At 41.0% G+C, this 14518-nt stretch overlaps 1 pseudogene; it reads right to left on the bottom strand.

Moving 5' to 3' along the window:
- The window catches only part of LOC121912557, a 28058-nt pseudogene extending 17245 nt beyond the window's left edge, over positions 1-10813 (bottom strand).
- Positions 10814-14518: the final 3705 nt, after the last annotated feature.

Consider the following 14518-nt stretch of genomic DNA (forward strand, 5'->3'; position numbering starts at 1 on the left):
CTGTGATGTTTTGGAAAAAGCAGAGGCCTCTCTGGTAAAGGGTAAATCAGCATTGCCATGGTAACCAAGGTCGGAGGGGGCCTTCCTCGACAACACAGATAGGTAAATGCGTAGATTCTATTTGACACAATCAGACATTCAAACCAGAATGTGCTGACAGTGATCTGAAGTTCCATGCAACGTGACCTGAACTAACACAGGTAAAATATCCCTTGTTTAGGAACTAGTGAACCAATTAGGCTAATTTTTCATATTACAGGCTGATCTGTTAAATTAAAAATTAATTAATCTTCAATTGAACTCATTTTTGTTGTTCCGTACAAAGATTATTGTTTCACTGATTTTTGTTAACAAACACTTATCATTTGTTGATGCAGTTGAGGGAGAGATTGGGAGTGCGTGGTTTGATGTAATAGATCTCTCTGCACACATATACATCAGGATTATTGTCAGGCAAGAATAAGATCATAGAATGAATGAGATAAAGGCATACAATAAGATCATGGAGCTCTAATTTGCAGTAAAAACAGGAATGAGGTGTATGGTAGGTGCTGGTACTTGATTAGCACATGATCCTGGTCTGATATTAGTTTGGATGTCAGTCTCAGTAGGGACAGGGATTCTCTGTACATCAGTTATGTCTCAACTGTTATCAGCAGTGCTGCTGGTACAGACTGTCAACCAACAGTCCTCAGCATGTCAGTGTGACAGAGAAACAGTGTGTGAGCTCTTGTTGTCTGTTCATACCTGAGAGTGTCCAGTCTGCAATATGGATACTTAAGTCCAGCAGACAGCAGCTTCACTCCTGACTTTCCTGGATGATTGTAGCTCAGATCCAGCACTCTCAGATAGGAAGGGTTGGATCTCAGAGCTGAGGCCAGAGAAGCACAGCCTTCCTCTGTGACCAGGCAGCCTGACAGTCTGAAGACACACACACACATACAGACACACTCACACACTAGGAATGCAGGATTAACCAATTTCACTATTAATCGCATTTTCACAAAAAATTGACAGTATGGTATGTTATTTTGTGTGTTGTACTGTGAGGAAAATTAAACAAAATTAAAATTTGTCCATAAGTGCAACCAGCAGACTGCAGATGGAACCTGGTGTACCAGCTTAAAATTCTGTGATGCAACAAGTTCAGGAACACAAAGTTACACATGCTGTCATGAGAGCAACTCCTCTCATTTATATTTGAGGGGCGCTATATTAACTAAAGGAGACAAGAAGTGTTCTGACAATGGCTGAGGGACCCATCAAAGAAGCATTTTGGATACATAAAGAATAGCCAGGGGGTTGTTCAAAGAGAAGGATCTCCAATTTGTAAAACTTGCTGAAGAGAAGTTGCTGCTAAAGGATCTAACACCTCAGGCTTAATGCATCTTTGATATCACCATCCCGCTGTTAAAGCTCAAGTGAAGGTAATACACTACGTAATAACTAAGTTTAACTTTAGAGATGATTCAACATATTTGCTGACCCAATAGATTCTGTGACCTGCAGTGTTGGTTAGGTTTGTTTGGGCATGAGGACTGATATGAATATCAGGGCAGGTCACAGAATGTGATGGGTCAACAAATATGGTGTAACACCTGCAGCGATGCCATCATGGGTTAGATTAAATTGCACCAGGCTAAAAGTTATATTTTCACTGTAAATGTCACTTTATCAAGTGTTAACATATTTTCAGGCAAGAAAGTAACCATTTACATTCCCATATGTGGTCAATTTATTCAAATAACACCTATTTCAAAATTTACTTAGATGTTTTTTCTACTGTCCCGGAATTGTCCCAGACACCGTATTGTTGTGTCCTTGGTGCTCTTTTTACTGTCCCTGGGAAAACGAGATATCCTTAAGTCTGAGCGCGGACTACATACAGTTGTTTCAGCTTGTTCATAACAATTGGCTATTAACCTGACAAGTGTCCTATGGCTGTGTAAAAATATTGACGATGGATGGGAGACTGTGGCCACTATTACAGATGAAAATATTGCATTTATGCAAAGGCATGCATGATTTGATAAATGTCTCTTATTCAAAAACGTTTTATTGCACTTAAAGTAATGACTATAGTTGTGAAAATGAATTTTACTCTAATTATGAGGCCATATCACATATTGTATGTTTCATGCAATACAAATACTTGACTATACACCATTTAATGTTTGAGGTACACAGTGTTACACAAAAGCATCACAGTGAGATCTGACCTGAGAGTATCCAGTGTACAGTTTGGGCTCTCCAGTCCAACAGACAACAGCTTCACCCCTGAATCTTGCAGGTCGTTGTTATTCAGATCCAGCTCTCTCAGACTAGAGGACTGGGAGCTGAGAACTGAGGACAGAGCTGCACAGCTTCTCTCTGACAGATTACAGCCACTCAACCTAAAAGAGAGTTAGTGATAAAGACAAACACTGACACATTTCTGCTGTTTACAAAGTAAAAAAAACACAACGTTAGAGTTGCTTTCTCTCTATATATAAGTCATAAGGATCTTGGTCAATTAAGAGAATTTTAATCAAGTAAATTGAGTCATTACTTCAAAAATGAATGTCACACCTTTTTTATCACAGTAACTTAAACAAAATGCATTCATCAGAAGAGGTATAATAACAACAGTATACAATGAAACAATATAATGAATGTCTCCTATAGCTCTCAGTAGTAATTACTTCATGAGCTTCTTTAATGATAAAATTCTAACTATTGGATTCAATTCAATTCAATTTTATTTATATAGAACCAAATCATAACAAAAGTTATCTCATGGCACTTTTCACATTGAGCAGGTCTAGACCAAGCAGCAACCTCTGGGGCTGTAAAATGAAGCCAATGTGGAAGTGCCAAAAACTGCAGTTCATTGAATGGCCACTTGAGGCTGGCTGCAAAAGCGAGTCATTTCCTATAGACCCCCATGTTAAAATGCCCAATTTTACAGCAGAAATAAAGGTGTTTACAGCCTGATACAAAAAAACATTTTGGCCTCTATAGCTAATTTCCCCTTTCATGACAACTGTACGGGGGGTGAATCTTTTTATAACTCACCCGTTTAAATTTTATTAAGCCATAAAGTTATGCATAATGGAGGACATGGCTGCTTTGAGTGACAGGTCCGCCAGCTGCTAGTTGCGGAGTGCAGTAGCTTGTTTCAGCCATTCGGCCCGCCTCTTTGCCCATTTTTGATTGGCTGGGAGTTAGGCAGCGTCATGCGCTGCCAAGATGGTGACGACCGGAGCAGCTCGCTTTGAGCTTCAAAACCGCTCTTAAGAAACCAACAGGTGACGTCACGGTAACTATGTCCATATTTTTATATAGTCTATGGTCTAGACCATACTCTCTATTTATATACCCAACAATTCCCACATGAACAAGCACTTGGTGACAGTGGCAAGGAAAAACTTGCCTTTATCGTGAAGAAATCTCAAGTAGAACTCGGCTCTAGGTGGGCAGCCATCTGCCTTGACTGGTTGAGTTGAGAGAGAAAGAAGGTGGGGGGGAGGGGAGAGAGACACAGAGAAGCATAATGACAACAATAATAACAATAACAATGATGATAATAATAATAGATATATGACTAGTAATAATAATAGCAATGATGACAGGAGAAAGTGACCAGGTAGGACACTCACAGGAACATGCCACCATCCCCACAGCCATGGCCACAATTTGGATTCTGGATTTTCCTTAGAGACAAAATTCATCACGTCCTGCCCTCAACAGGCACCCATTTATCCCCGAACATAGGAACCTTAGAATCAGCTGTAAAATATATTTGGACTGTTTTTCTGTAATTGATCCTCCCAAACTAACTTCAATTATTTCTTCATCTAAACCATCAACCTGTCTCTTAGACCCCATCCCAGCTAGGCTGCTTAAAGAAGTCTTACCCTTGGTTAGCACTTCCTCACTAGATATGATCAATCTGTCTTTAGCAACAGGCTATGTACCACAGTCCTTTAAGGTAGCTGTAATTAAACTTCTTCTTAAAAAGCCTACTCTTGATTCAGGTTTCAGGTTCAGTTTTAGCCAACTATAGACCTATGTCTAATTTTCCCTCTCTGTCTAAGATCCTTGAGAAAGCAGTCAACAATCAATTGTTTGACTTTCTACATAACAATAGTTTATTTGAGGATTTTCAGTCAGGATTCAGAGCACATCATAGCACAGAGACAGCATTGGTTAAACTTACAAATGATCTCCTAAATGCATCAGACAAAGGACTTCTTTCTGTACTTGTCTTGTTAGATCATAGTGCTGCATTTGACACCATTGACCATCACATCTTATTACAGAGAGTGGAACATTTAATTGGCATTAAAGGAACTGCATTAAGCTGGTTTAAACCCTATTTATCAGATTGATTTCAGTTTGTACATGTTAACAAAGAATCCTCCATGCATGCAAAAGTTAGACACAGAGTCAGTTATCAGTTAACTAAACATCCTCTAATCATCCAGACATTTAGACCTGGATGACCTGCAATTCTTTGCCACCAAATTCAAACAAAGCTGAGGTTATTGTGCTTGGCTCTAAACACCTTAGAAACACATAATCTAATGATATAGCTACTCTGAATGGCATTACCCTGGCCTCCAGCACCACCGTAAGGAATCTGGGAGTTATCTTTGGTCAGGATATGTCCTTTAACTCCCACATAAAACGAATTTCAAGGACTGCCCTTTTCACCTAGATGATATTGCAAAAAACAGGCACATCCTGTCTCAAAAAGATACAGAAAAATTAGTCCACGAATTTGTTACTTCTAGGCTGGATTATTGCAATTCCTTATCAGGCTGCCCTAATAAGTCTCTAACGACTCTCCAGCTGGTCCAGAATGCAGCTGTATATGTACTGAAAAAAAAGAGATAAAATGCGTCCCATTTTAGCTTTGCTGCATTGGCTTCCTGTAAAATCCAGAATAGAATTTAAAATCTTTCTCCACACCTACAAAGCCCTTAATGGTCAGGCACCATCGTATCTTTAAGAGCCTATAGTACCCTATTATCCCACGAGAACACTCTGCTTCTAGAATGCAGGCTTACTTGTGGTTCCTAGAGTCTCCAAAAGTAGAATGGGAGGCAGAACCTTCAGCTAGCAGGGCCCTCTCCTGTGGAACCATCTTCCAGATTCGGTCTGGGGGAAGACACCCTTTCTACGTTTAGCTTAAGCTTAAGCTGAGTAAGCTTAAAATGATTCTTTTTGATAAAGCTTATAGTTAGGACTGGCCAGCCTTGCCTTGAAACAGCCCTTAGTTATGCTGCTATAGACCTAGACTGCCAGGGAACTTTCCATGATGCACTGAGCTCCTCTCTCCTTCTCTCCATCTGTACGCATTCATGTACCATTATTGTATGTTACTAACTTAGCTTCTTACCCAGAGTTTCTGTGCTTTCTAGTCTCACAGGAAAATCTGAGTTGTGGGCCATGGTTGTGGGATGGTGCGGAGATGGTAGCATGGTCCTATGGGGGTACTTCCTTGACTTGTCTTCTCCCACTATTATTGTTATTATTGTTGTTGTTATTATTATTATTATTGTTGTTGTTGTTGTTGTTATGCTTTTCTGTGTCTCTTTCCTCTCGCCCTCCCTTCTTTTTCTCTCAACTCAACCAGTCAAGGCAGATTAAAACTTTGGCAAGGCAGCCAAGGCAGATTGACTAAAGCTCTACTTTCATTAGCTGGGATCAACTCTACAGGTGATACAGTTAGTATCTGCAGTTTTCTGTGCACCTACAGAGCTTTGTTGGAGGCTTTGACCACTGGAAGCAGCCTCAGAAGACCCTCCTCTGAAGCAGAGTATTTCTTCAGGTCAAACACATTCAGATCTTTTTCTGATGACAGTAAAATGAAGACCAGAGCTGACCACTGAGCAGGAGACAGTTCATCTGTGGAGAGACTTCCTGAACTCAGGTACTGTTGGATCTCCTCCACTAGAGAATGATCATTCAGTTCATTCAGACAGTGGAACAGATTGATGCTTCTGTCTGCAGAAAGATTCTCACTGATCTTCTCCTTAATATACTCAACTGTTTTCTGACTTGTCTGTGAGCTTCTTTTCTTTTTTAGTAGCCCTTGTAAGAGATTATGATTGGTCTGTAGTGAAAGACCCAGGAGGAAGCGGAGGAACAAGTCCAGGTGTCCATTTGGACTCTGTAAGGCCTTGTCAATAGCATACCTGTGGAGCTCTCTCATCGATGTTTTGCTGAAAATCATTCGTACATGTTTGCCACAAGTTTGCCCTGGCTCAGACATGACATTCTTGTGTCTGTTAATGAGAGACTTCTCTACATAAAAAGCTGCCAAAAACTCCTGAACACTCAGATGGACAAAGCTGAACATCTTTTTGTCATCCTTCTTCCCACGCTCTTCTTTAAAGATCTGTGTGAACACTCCTGAGCACACTGAGGCCTCATTGAAATTAATTCCACTCTCTCTCAGGTCTCTCTCATAGAAGATCAGGTTGCCCTTTTCCAGCTGGTGGAAAGCCAGTTTTGCTAATGACTTAATATACTGAATGCACTTTTCTGGGCCATATTTTTGTTTTGTCTGTTCAATCTGAAACACCAGGAATTCTGTGTACATCTCAGTCAGGGTTTTGGGCAGCTCTCCTCCCTCTCTGCTTTTCAACACATCCTCCAGAACTGTAGCAGTGATCCAGCAGAAGACTGGCATGTGGCACATGATGTGGAGACTAGGTGATGTCTTGATGTGGGAGATGATTGTGCTGGCCTGCTCCTCATCTCTGAATCTTTTCCTGAAGTACTCCTCCTTCTGTGGGTCAGTGAACCCTCTGACCTCTGTCATGCTATCAACAAAGTCTCGAGGGATCTGATAAGCAGCTGCAGGTCGTGTGGTTATCCAGATACGTGCTGAGCAAAACTCTTTTCTGTTGATGAGTTTCCTCAGCAGGACTTCCACTTCAGTTGACTTTGTTATGTCGAGATAGCCAATATCATTGACATTAAGGTTCAGATGAAGGCGGCTCTCATCCAGCCCATCAAACACAAAAAGAAGTTTGAATTTACTCTTGTCATAGTTGGTGTTTCCTGACATCTGTAGAGTTGTAAAGATGTGATTAAGAGCCTCCTCCTTGATGTCTCTGGTCTCCCTGATGCATTCATGAATGAGCTCTGCCAAACGAAACTTTTCTCCCTTTAGTAAATTCAGCTGACGGAAGGTAAAGGGGAAAATGAGATGCACATCTTGATTGGCTCTTCCTTCAGCCCAATCCAACACAAACTTTTGCACAAGAAATGTTTTGCCAATTCCTGCAATTCCATTAGTCAGAACTGTTCTGATGGGTTTATATCTTCCAGTGGGGATTCTAAAAATGTCACTGGGTTTAAGTGTTTCTGCTAGCTTCCCTGCCCTTTCAATCTGTCTGACCTCATGCTGTGTGTTGATGTGTATGTCCCCCCCGGCTGTGATGTACAGCTCTGTGTAGACATCATCCAGACGTTGCTCATCTTTTTTCTGTGCCCACCCCTCTTGTGCACACATAAACTTATCCTGGAGGTTTGACTGAAGCATGTGTTGGTAATAGGAGATGGGTTGTGGCTCTGGTACTGGAACCATCACATCTGTGTGACAAATAGAAAAAACATACTAGATGTCTTTTTCTCACAAAAAGCAGTAAAGGCATGGTTGACCCCCTGCCGGGCCTAAACATCAGGGATTTTATGAAAGAAAAGTATTTTAAGATGTTTCCTAAACTAAAATGTGTCAAACAAGTAACATAGCCCCTTTACTGAATGGCTCAGTACATAGCGACTGTGTGGTTGAGAGAGAGAGCACGTGTGTTTGAATGCGAGGCTGCAGCTATCAGAGCAACCCGCTGACTAACTGAAAGAAGGTTGAGCAGGCAGAGAGCAGCAGAGTTTCTGCAGAGAACAAGCACTGAGACCCTGGTAGAAATAAGAGCAGCTGCATGCTAACAGCTAGTGTTACATGTGTTTATAGCAAAGAGAAAGAGGGAGAACAGACATCTCACTCTGTGCTCTAACTATGCTGCTTTTCAGACTCATGGAGCAGACTTTTTCAGTTTATAATTGTTGTAGTGTCTGTTGTCCAGCTAAGAATTGAAAACACTTAGTGTGTGTTATCACTTCTCCTCACCTACAAAGCCTTTAATGGTCAGGCACCATCTTATCTTAAAGAACTCATAGTACCCGGTTATCCCACTAGAACACTGTATTCCCAGAATGCAGGCTTACTTGTGGTTTCTAGAGTTTCCAAAAATAGAATGGGAGGTAGACCCTTTAGCAATCAGGCTCATCTCCTGTGGAACCATCTTCCAGATTTGGTCGGGGGGGCAGACACCCTCTCTACATTTAAAAGTAGGCTAAAACTTTCATTTTTGATAAAGCTTATAGTTAGAACCAGTCAGGCTTGCCTTGGATTAGTCCCTAGTTATGCTGCTATAGCAGCCTAGACTGCCTGGGGACTTCTCATGGTGCACTGAGCTCCTCTCTCCTCCTCCTCATCTCCATCTGTATGCATTCATGTACCATTAATGCATCTTACTAACTTGGCTTCTTCTTGGTTTTTGTGCTTTCTCATCTCACATGTTCCTATGGATCATGGTCATGGACCCTCTAGTTATGCATGGCAGAGTCCCATGGACCATGGCTATGGGGAACCTGTGCTGACACGGTCCTGCTTGATGCCCAAACCTGCTTTTATTAGTATTAGTCATATTTCTATTATTATTATCGTCGTTATTGTTATTATTGTTATTATTGTTATTATGCTTCTCTATGGCTCTCTCTCCCTCCCTCCCTCTTTCTGTCTCAACCCAACCGGTCAAGACAGATGACCACCCACCAAGAGCCCAGTTCTGCTCGAGGTTTCTTTTCATTAAAGGGGAGTTTTTCCTTGCTGCTGTCGCCAAGTGCTTGCTAATGGGGGAATGTTGGGTCTAGGTAAAATAAAGAGTATGGGCTATACCTGCTCTATGTAAAAAGTGCTGTGAGATAACTTTTGTTATGATTTGGCGCTATATAAATAAAATTGAATGGAATTGAATTGAATTGAATTGAATTGAATTGAATTGAAAACAAATCAGTTCATTGTTTGTTACCTTGTACCCTGTTCATTCAGGAGACATGGGCAGCTGTAGCTCAGGTGTTAGAGCCAGTGGGCCTTTGGTTGTCAGTTTGGAGTTTTGATCCCTGACTTCTCCTGTTTCATATATTAAAGTCTTCTTCAGCAAGGCACTAAACATCAAACTGCTCACTTTATGTAAGTCCCTTTAGTAGGATTTTGAATGCAGGACTTTTCTTGTAATGGAATATTTTGTGACTGATATAGTATCCTGTATGATCTATACATTATTAGATTGTAGATACTGGTGGAGCTTGAGGTGGAACTAGTTTGAACTACTGTATAACCAACTGGACAAAGGCCCACTACTGGACAAAATCAGGGCCATGTACAGAGACAGCAAAAGTGCCATGTGCTCTCCAGAGGGGAACACTGACTGCTTTGATGTAACATCAGGTGTCACAGATGGATATGCGCTGTCCCCACTGATGTTCATAACCTACATGGACAGTATCACCAAGGAGGCAAACCCGTAACCAGAACCTGAGACTGTGAACAAACTGTTGTTTGCTGATGACCACTGTCTCATCAACGAAGATATGGGTCTGCTACAAGACCATAGAGAAAGGCTGAACAACACATGTACTGTCACTACATGTGTATTGTCCTATCAGAGGTTAGGATTGAGCATTTGGTGTGGCCTATTGGTGCTGGCCATTAGTGTGTTGGGGTTGGCTTAATGCAAGCTAGGTGAGTCAGTCCTGTCTTTTTTGAGTCAGTTTTGTCTTTTGTCCCTTTGAAAATTTGCTTCCAGTTCAGTTTGAACACACTTTTTGTTAGTATATCCTATGGATGCTACAATCAACAAAATCTCAGCAAGTTCCCCTGCTTTTGCTTTAACACAGTTATAATGGAGTCATAAAGTCTCACACAGAAAGTAAAACTTACACTTAATTATTGTAAACGTAAAAACAACAGTTTTTCTCCCATACATACCAGAGAGCACAGCACTTTTACCTTCAGTCTGAGAAGAGGAAGGTCCTCTATTCTCTGAAGTCTCTCCAGCATCACTGACATCCACTGAGACATAGAGGGAGACATTATATATTTTTTCAATCACACTTCTTGCTGTTATTATTGGGTTAATCAATGCTTGATTATATAACACAAACTTTCAATGTGGTTTCTTGTTGAGTTGAATGCGATGAAGCTGCGCTGTAGTCATTAAGGGCTCATCGGATTCAAATGTTAAGTTTAAAGCTGTATGATTCTTCTGTTATCTTTACACTGTGCACCATGATTGTGCATTGCCATTGCAATGTTGTTTCCCAGTTTTTCATATTTCATTTACTATAGTTCAAAACCATAGACTGTAAAAATATAAACGTTGCCAGTGAGAGATGGCATCTTGTGCTAACAAATTATTATCTTGTTTGCATAAGATCGGTCCAGTATTAAAATACATCTCTCACCTGGCAGTGACATCATGTTTCTCTCTTCCTGTGACTCACCTTCTGATAAACTCAGCAGCAGATCATTTCTGTTGATCTTCTTTAAAAGATTCTTGGTCACCTCCACAGCTCCAGGAAGTTGGTAGGTCTGCACCATCAGATCCACGGTGTCCCGTCTCTCTGCCTTCTCCAGCCGGGATGCTTTGATGGCTTGGTGGCCTTCCAGACTTTCATCCTTTAGGAACCACTTGAAGTCCTCAAATTCCTTCTCTATCAAATCCTCCAGAGTGTTCAACAGGTCCAACTTTGTCATAATCCTGTTAAAATCACAGAATATTGTCAACATGAAGGACTTGCTATTTCCACAAACACTAGTCCACAGCCAGATTTTCTCTTGTGCCCCCATGGTCATTGTGTTTAAGTCTCTGATCCAGCCTGCTTCCCTTTTGGATTCTGTTGACTGCTGACTTGACTGCCTTGAATCAAAAAACATTTAAACTGTGTATTTAAACTTTTATTTACCTGCTCTGTTGCTGAGTCTTGCTTTTGAGTCCAAACATCACCTACCAGAAACATTGGAAAATTATAAATGTAACACACATAGCTGGATCACTGAAGCAATAGAAATGATTAGGGAGGACCTCATTTCAGCTCTAATTTTTATTTTTGGACTCCACTAGAGTAGTTTTACATGATTCACAGTAAAAAAAATATCGAGAAAACAGGGAAGTAATTGCCTTAATAAAATTCATAAATTGAACCATTCATATGTTGACACTGTTGGGATGCTTTCAACTGTTCGTTCATCTGAATTCTGCATTTGCAAACAAAATGGCAAAATAAATGAATGAATGACTAAATTATAGTCATTCTTACTATATGGGGCAGCTGTGGCTCAATAGGTAGATTGAGTCATCCACTAATTGGAAGATCGGCAGTTCAATTCCGCTGTCCGCTGTCTCAGCAATTTTAATGACATTAATGCTGCAGGTTGGTTAGCTTTAATGAGGTTGGCCACTCCCTAAAGCAGTGAAGAGATAGAAATGTATTTAACACTCACAGTGAACAGCTGTCTTTATCCAGACTGAAGTCTTGTTTATTGTAGATTCTCCTGCAGACTTACAGAACTGAATCTGTGGAGTCTTTATGAGCCAGTGAGCAGAACTGACAGCCACAACATGAAGAGTAATAACACCTCAAACAGGAACTTTACCTTCACCAGTATGTTGTGTCGCTGTTCCCATGAAATGTGGTTGTGACTGACACATTTAGTCTCTCATCTGTCCAACGACCACATCCTGTTACTGCAGCTGACACAGAGACTTCTGCGACACAAAACAGCACAGAGACTAAATTCATTCACCTACATTGTTATACCTATTTTGTGGTTTAAAATAAATGTAATTGTGTAGCCTATTAATTATTTTATATATGTGAGTTAGAATTGCTATGTTAATTACAGTAGAAACATGGAATTTTGAATATTATTTGTTATAATTATATGTTTGTTATAATGTAAAAAGCTTCCTTCACTTACAAACCCCTCACAAGAGGAAAGATAGAGATCAAGATCAAGACCAAGATCAAGAAGCTCCAGGTTCAGTGACTCCAGAGCCCTGAGGTGAAAGAATCTTCAGGCCAAAATCAGGGAGAAGCTGGAAAAAGAGTCAGACCCTGCTGCAAGCCCTGTCAAACAATGATAGCAGCTCAAGAAAGCACTGCAGGAGGCTTCAGCCGAATTCATAGGCTTCTCAACCAGGAAATATCAGGACTGGCTAGACAAGTCAGACGCGGAAATACAGCAACTCCTGGAAAGGAAACACACATGCCACAAACATGTATTTGCTGCCAAAGACATCTATTGAGAAGCCTGCAGTACCTTCCATTCCAAACTGTGCACCCTCAAAAATGACTAGTGGATTGCCCTCACAGAATGTATTCAAGGTCTGGCTGATGCAGGCCCCCATGGCCCCCATCATCAAACTCAAGCTCCACTATGCTCTGTCAATGGGTCAACCCTTCTGACAGATGTTGGCAGATATATATTTTCCAGTGTTGTTTTATTTAACTGCATCGGACAAAGGATTTGTCTCTATACTTGTCCTGTTAGATCTTAGTGCTGCATTCGACACAATTGACCATCAAATCCTTTTGCAGAGACTGGAACATTTAATTGGCATTAAAGGAACTGCATTAAGCTGGTTTAAGTCCTATTTATCAGACCGATTTCAGTTTGTACATGTTAATGATGAATCCTCCGTGAAGGCAAAAGTTAGACACGGAGTTCCACAAGGTTCTGTACTTTGACCAATTCTATTCACCTTATATATGCTTCCTTTAGGTAATATTATTAGGAAGCACTCCATAAATTTTCATTGTTACGCAGATGACACCCAATTATATTTATCAGTGAAGCCAGATGAACCCAATCAGTTAAACAAACTCCAAACATGCCTTAACGACATAAAGACCTGGATGACCTGCAATTTTCTACTACTAAATTCAGATAAAACTGAAGTTATTGTGCTTGGCCCTAAACACCTTAGAAACACATTATCTAATGATATAGCTACACTGGATGGCATTACCCTGGCCTCCAGCACCACCGTAAGGAATCTGGGAGTTATCTTTGATCAGGATATGTCCTTTAACTCCCACATAAATCAAATTTCAAGGACTGCCTTTTTTCACTTACGTAATATCACAAAAATCAGGCACATCCTGTCCCTAAAAGATGCAGAAAAACTAGTTCACGCATTTGTTACTTCTAGGCTGGATTATTGCAATTCCTTATTATCAGGCTGCCCTAACAAGTCTCTAAAGACTCTCCAGCTGGTCCAGAATGCAGCTGCACGTGTATTGACTAAAACTAGAAAAAGAGCCCATATTTCTCCCATTTTAGCTTCACTACATTGGCTTCCTGTAAAATCTAGAATAGAATTTAAAATCCTTCTCCTAACTTACAAAGCCCTTAATGGTCAGGCACCATCGTATCTTTAAGAGCCTATAGTACCGTATTATCCCACTAGAACACTGCGCTCCCAGTATGCAGGCTTACTGGTGGTCCCTACAGTCTTTAAAAGTAGAATGGGAGGCAGAGCCTTCAGCTATCAGGCTCCTCTTCTATGGAACCATCTACCGGATTCAGTCCGGGGTGCAGACACCCTCTCTATGTTTAAGAGTAGGCTTAAAACTTTCCTTTTTGATAAAGCTTATAGTAAGGGCTGACCAGGCTCACCTTGGATCAGCCCTTAGTTATGCTGCTATAGGCCTAGACTGCTGGGGGACTTCCCATGATGCACTGAGCTCCTCTCTCCTCCTCCTCCTCTCCATCTGTATGCATTCATGTAACATCAATGCATGTCACTAACTTTGCTTCTTCCCCAGAGTTTTTTGTGCTTTCTCATCTCACAGGAAAACCTGAGTCCCGGGCCAAACCTTCGCGGTTCTTCACAGTCCTGATGGCATCCTTCCCTGTCTATTGATGCTTGTGCTTGTTGTTGTTGTTGTGATTGTTGCTCTCCTGTCCCCCCTCCCCCTTTCCCTCTCTCTTTCTCTCTCTCAAAGCAGATGGCCGCCCACCAAGAGCCGGGGTCTGCTTGAGGTTTCTACCCGTTAAAGGGGAGTTTTTCCTTACCGCTGTCGCCAAGTGCTTGCTCATGGGGGAATTGTTGGGTCTCTGTAAATTAAAGAGTACGGTCTTGACCTGCTCTATGTGAAAAGTGCCTTGAGATGACTTCTGTTGTGATATGGCGCTATATAAATAAAAATTGATTGATTGATTGATTGATTAATGCTTTAATTTTGATATACAGTAGTACTTTATTCAGACCCTGGTCTGAAGTGATAACTGCAAGGTGGCAGTAACACACAAATGGTAGAAACGTCAATGATAGCAGAGCTCCCAGTACTTAATGTTGAAAAGGATGTGAAACACTTCACCAGTGCACTAGTCACATCACACAGCTGTTTGACAGATGTACATCCATCACTTATATAGAAAATAAATATAAATCTA

Source organism: Thunnus maccoyii, chromosome 2, assembly GCF_910596095.1.
Source record: "Thunnus maccoyii chromosome 2, fThuMac1.1, whole genome shotgun sequence".
Classification (NCBI taxonomy): Eukaryota; Metazoa; Chordata; class Actinopteri; order Scombriformes; family Scombridae; genus Thunnus; species Thunnus maccoyii.